Below are 6,437 nucleotides of genomic sequence, written 5' to 3'. Positions count from 1 at the left end.
GACCCGGGCTAGACCGCGCCCGGGACGAAGCAGAGACCTGGGCTTCTCTGCTTGGGCTGATGCTGACATAGAGGTGGCCTTGCTGAGAGCGAGAGCTTTGTGAGAAGTTAGAAATAGGGCTCCCTAGGGTCTCCGGGGAAAAAAGTGTGTGTCTTCCAGGAACCACCTGAGCCCCTGTCGAGGGGATTGAGGCCGGCTGCTGGCCGCACTGGTGCCTTCCTCCGCCAACACATGCAAGATCGGGGGTGTCAGACCTGAGGGGTCGCGCCGTTCACCGCGCGGACGTGTGACTGGGCCATTTCTCCGCACAGCCTGGGGTGACACCGCTGCCCCCCCACGCCGCGCCTCGGGGTCGGGGCGGGGGGTGGGGGGAGTGGGGAGTGGGGGTCGGGATCCTGCGGATCTGGGGTTCAGATCTGCTGGCTGAGCACAGCAAAGACAGGAAAGTTTCTCATTGCAGCACATTTTTCTTTAATGATCTTGGCTGGCATCGTGAATAAAACCCCACACTTATTTGTCTACCTGCTCGTTTAAATGTCTCCGGCTTGAATTCTGGATTTCTTGAGATCGTTCAGGGAAGATTCAGGGCTCTGCCACGGACCGATTAGAATGCTACACAACTGTACGTTGGTGTTTGATAAGGGGAAAAAAAATAGACGTTAAAGGGAAAGTACAATGAATTATTTAAGAAATCCTTGGATGTGTAAAATGACTGGAAAAATGCAACCTTGTATGCCCATGTTTGTACATACACAATTCATATATCATTTCACCACTTAGAATCTTAATTTTCCTTTGCAAATACATTTCTCCCAGTCTATTGTTTGGCTAAATTGCCTTCCACAGAACTATCATAAAAGATTTTGGGGGGGGAGGGGAAGGGTGGGAGGTGTAGCTTATTTAGTGGTAGGGAGCACTTATGTGGCAGACCCAGCACTAAATCATAGTAATAATCGTATGTTTCACAGATATAACTTCTGATGTGGTAGACACTGCAATAACGTTAACATTAGCATTCACTTTTGGATTTAGGGATCATGTCTCAAGATCATGACTCAGACTTGCATTCCATGTTTTGTTTCTCCTTATTCCTCTTTATGAGATCTCAAAGCGTGAAATCCACCAGAGTTCTTACTGCTGCTGCTGCTGCTGCTGTTGCTCCTGCTGCTGCTGATGGTGGTGGTACAGTTTAGCAAAGAGCTTGTTGAACTAAACTTTCTCAGAATGTCAATAATACACAGGGTAAAAAATGTCCCTCTGGCGTTTTTTTGACATGATGATGAGGTGAAGTCAGGAGATATTAGGGGGAAATGTAACAGAAGAGACAATGTTTTCATCCAAGCCTTGCCCTTTCTTGGAATAAACTCTATGTCAAAAAAAAAAAAGGCATCTTGCTCTGGCAGCCCGTTGTAATGAATGGCATAGAGCTGTGCTCGAGTGCATGAGAGGCAATAAGCTGTTATGTGTGCAGGAATTGCGCTCCTCCCTGCCGCATTCACCCTTATTTTTATTGCTTCTACTGCATCCCCCCCACTGACCCAATTGTAACAGTTGGGAAAATGCCAAAATACTTAACAGCAACCATATGGAAGACCCTCCAAAAGTGCACAGCAGGAGCTAAAGAGAGGGCCTGTTCATGACAATAAAGATAAAATAGAAATATGTACCATTGAACTCAGCACTCTAAGAGTGCAATGCACCCATACTTTGAAGCAGGCTGATATTCAGTTGATATGCACTAGTCTGACTGGTATTCAAATTAGTTGCTGGTTAAACTTAGCCCATACATATTGGAGGTTATCATTCCTTAGATGAAGAGCATGATAGGTAGCTAAGATTTGGGTCCGCCAAGCAACCAAAACTGATGTGCAGGATGAATGCTGTGTAAAATAGGAAGTGCCTCATCATGGGAAGAATTGAAGAAGTCTGTTACAAACAGGATTTCTTTAAAGAAAGTCGATTACACTATTTGTAAAGTTTCTTTAAAATTTGAAATTGTGTTGTGAATAAATTATAGCTCAGGTTAAATCCCTTTTGTGTGGTGTTTCAAATTGTCTTGACAGTATCACCAAGTATTGTATTTACCTTAAAATGTAGTGAAGCCGAATTTGGTATTTCACTGCTTTACTTAATTGGCAATTTATTTTGCCTGTAAAATTAGTTCATATTTGTTCATCTTGCACTCTACCACTTTAGCCACACCGCCCTTCCAGCAGTTTTCTGGTTGTTTTGGAGGTAGAGTCTCATAGATTTTTCTGTCTGAGCTTGTGTCAAACCTTTATCCTCTGGATGATCCTTCTGAATAGCTAGGGATATCCCCCAGTTTACAGTATCCTCATTCAGGTAGCTATTGTTTCTGTTCTGCTTCTTTATGTCTTTTGTTTCTTTGCTTCCATACTTCTCCACTTTTTGTTTCATCTTAACAGAGTAATCATCATAATATATTAATTAGTTCATAATATTGTTGTTTTTCAAAAGAAACCTATTCTCATTCTGTCAGTCTGTAACACACACCCCGATACCTGTTCTAATAAACTTCAGAGATCATTAAATGTCAAAATGTTTACCATCTAGGTTGTCCTGGTTTACTATTTGTCACTGAGATGGAACACAAGCTTTTTAATCTGATTTTCAAGACCATGAAATCTATTAGCTCCTCTGTTTTCTACATTGTCTTTTTACAGCACTCTCTGGGATTGAAAATATTGTTCTTTAAGTCACTTAAAATTTAGTTAAGTAAACTCTTTACCACCTTCATAAGCATAAATTCCTACTCATTCTATACATTATTGATGTATAATTTTAATTCAAATACAGAACTTTGCATGCATTACTAGAGACATCCATTTGTTTTTAACTGATTAACTTATAATCACTTTTGAGGCAACCTATCTATATATGAATCTACTCAAATCATTATTTTCACTTAAGACTAAAAATTTCTGTAATTTTTAATACTACATAAAGAGCTACTGCTATCAAGAATCAACATAATTATGGTACATTCATGCTATTTCAGTTAAAGCAACCATAAAAAACTCATAATTCATTTGTGAGGAAACAATACTGGACATGGTCAACGTTTTCTTTTCCAAGTATTTTTTTAATTTTTATTGTGAAAATACTGTACAGAGGGGTTACAATTACATGGGCAAGATAATGAGTACATTTCTTATCAAGCATTGTAGCCTCCTCCTTTGTTTCCCCTTCCCATCCCTTCCCATCCTTCCCCCCCAACTTAATCCCCCCCACCAAAGTTGTAAAGTTCATTTTTCAACATAATGACTTGTACTTCTCATTGTTGCAATGGGTCCCTCTGTATCCCTATTTAAACGACTTGTTTTTAATGAAATAATTCAGCATTGTTTAACATAGTTTCCTTCTCTTTAGAAACTAGAACATTTGCCATATTTTGATATCTTGAATTACAATTTGAATTTGTTCTGGCTTCCAAAGACAGGCAGGCCAAGTTCTATGGAGAGTGCTGATTGCGACATGTATTACTGGATAGAGCCAACTCTGAAACCCACTAGCTGGGCAATTCCCTGTTGTCTCCACGTGTGTTTTAACACATTTGTGATAGGAAACATGTTGGTATTACTTTCATAAAGCTGTTGCAAGGACAAAGTGAGCTAATATATGTAAAATACTCAAAGTTGTGTCAAGTGTATATCTTACTTTCTGTTGCTTTAACAACAGACCACAGACTATGTATGTAGTGGTAGAGAATGTAGCATCCAAGATGAAGGCATTTGACATATTCCACTTTTCCCAAGGGCTTCTCATGTCTTCCATGCAGCATCTGGAAGAAAGAACGGCTTTGTCCTCATATGTAGGAAGGGGAAAGAGGGAAGAGGAAGGACCATTCCCTCAAATTTCTTTTACAAAGGCACTTATCCTAACAGGGAGGACTCTGAAGGCTCCCCTTTTAAGATTAGCACATTGATGATCAGGTTTCAGTGTTTGGAATTTGGATGAAAATTTAAAACTATAACATGAGTAATTAGCTCTCTGTGTTATTGTTGCCAATGCCTTAACTTTTTATGCTTTTTCAAGTCATCTTTTTACTCTGAAATTTACTCACAATAAAGGAAGCTGAAGATTTCTGCTTTCTGATTTTGATCCTGATTATCTTCACTCCACCAATTGTTTCCTACCCAAATTAGCTCATTTATTTCCCTTTAAATTATCCTATTGTAAATGAATCTATTACTGTTATTGAATTTGACTAGTTTTGGAACAAGTATGTAACTTTGATGTTTATTATAGCCTAGGATTCATTGCTCATTTATGTAGGTCTTTTAAAGCCCTGTACCTTAAACTCTGTGGTTCAGAAAGAATGTCTTTAAAAAGTTCTCTATTGGAATATAGACATATTTAGCTTTTGAATATATTCTGTTGCAATATTTAATGTCAAAGTGGTGTGTAAGTTAACCTATCTGTACTGATTTGGCATGTTTATTTTCAAGGCTTCATATATTGGTAAGTCAACCAACATTATATGTTAGCATTATATACTGTTTATATATAAAAAGTCTATGTTTAGAAATCTTGATTCAAAAATCATCAATTCTATCTTAGATCTAGGTAAGGATTTAGTGTGGGCATTCCTTATTTTTAGTTTCACTGAGGTTCAAATTTGGACATAGTAAAAATCTTGTTATTTAACAGTGCTATAGTACAAGATACAATTGTTCATAAATTACATTAATAATCCCACATTGACTTATGTAATGTTTAAAAGTACTTTTAGAAATGTGGAAGCTTAGAGCAGTCATTTTGAAAGAAAAAAATCTTACTTTCCTTTCATGTGTCATGCAGGCTGTATAATAAGTATCTTTGACTGGTTAATTAAGGTTGGAAAATTCTATATAAGGATGTTAGTAAGTTCCATTTCTAGGAAGTGCCTGTTCCTCATAGATAACACCTTTTCTGGGTCTCACATGGCTGAAGCAATGACCAAGTTTCTTCATTACCTAACCCCCTTTTTCACAAGATCATATAGGTGGAGCCCTCATAATATAATCTTCTCCCCAAAATTCTACCTCTTAAGAACATGGTGTGACAAATCTCATTGTATGAATTGGGGTAGAAGGAACCAAACATTCAGATAAACAGACTGACATTGCTTCTCCATGTTCATAATTATTGAGATGATTAAGCTGGAATCTGTAAAAGATTCATTATTTTTTTCATTTAACAACAGGACATAAGCACAATCTCTCTCTACCCATTAATCAGTTCATCAGCTGCAGAAAACATTCCTTTAGGGTGCATAGTCAATAATGTAGGCAGTTTGTCAATCTTGTGACTGTCTAGATAGATTTTGTGCTCCAAGAGAGACTTTGAAGAGAATGGACCGTCTAAAACCACCAACCTTCAGTTTTTGAAGAATACAAGACTGGTTTCCCTGAAGCAGTATAACTAAAGGAAAACTCCATGTTATGTCCTTTCCAGCTCCACATCCCTTTACAGTAGCATAACAACTGCATGTTGGTGCCCTCTTTCAATTTCTCCAGGTTCAGAGCAAGTAGACAAGACTTATTTGACCTGACTAAAGAACAATTCTCAAATATGATCATTTTAAGATGTGTGTGTGTGTGTGTGTGTGTGTGTGTGGCGCGCGGGCGCACGCGCCAGGCCTGGGCTTGAGTCAGGACTGGGCACCATCTCTGAATATTTTGCTTAAGGGTGGTGCTCTACCACTTGAGATGTAGATCCACTTACAATTTTTTTTTTGTTTTGTTTTTTTTGGTAGTTAATTGGAGATGCAAGTCTCACAGGCTTTTCTACCCAGGCTGGCTTCAAACCTTGATCCTTAGATCTTAACCTCTTGAGTAGCTATGATTACAGGCCTGAGCTACTGACACTGGCTTGTATATTTTTATATATTTAAAGTAAATTAATATATGGTACATTTCTCCATGTTTCAATAACTGTCTTAAATTTTGTAATTTTTCCATAATTCTGCCTTCATATTTTAACAACTCCAAAAATTCTGTTTTTTTCTCCAGAAATTTACTTCTTTCCTTCCTTTAAAGATATTTGCCATACAGAATGAGTCAGACTATTGAGGCACTTAGTGAATGAAAAGCTAAATGAGTGCTCTAAATGTGTGTGGCTGCACATCATTGATTTTATAGTCTAAAAGACTTCATGTGTTACAGGGTATATGTAACAACATGATCCTTCTCGAAAAATAAACTAAACTTTGCCCTGAATTCCTCTCAGTGTTAATAGGAGTTGCACATGAGTAAATCAAAACGGAATTTGTGCCCCCTGGCACAGCAGAGCATATGTATATATTTGCTCTTCAATTCAGTAAGGACTCTAGAATGCAGAATTACTACCATACAAAATAGAAATGAACTTAAACACAGGGGTAATGGGCTTGATTCTTTGGTAAAATAGCAATGTAATAGTCATTTCACTTTATA

Source organism: Dipodomys ordii, unplaced genomic scaffold (genome assembly GCF_000151885.1).
Source record: "Dipodomys ordii isolate 6190 unplaced genomic scaffold, Dord_2.0 Scaffold73, whole genome shotgun sequence".
Classification (NCBI taxonomy): domain Eukaryota; kingdom Metazoa; phylum Chordata; class Mammalia; order Rodentia; family Heteromyidae; genus Dipodomys; species Dipodomys ordii.
This window is presented reverse-complemented; position numbering follows the sequence as displayed.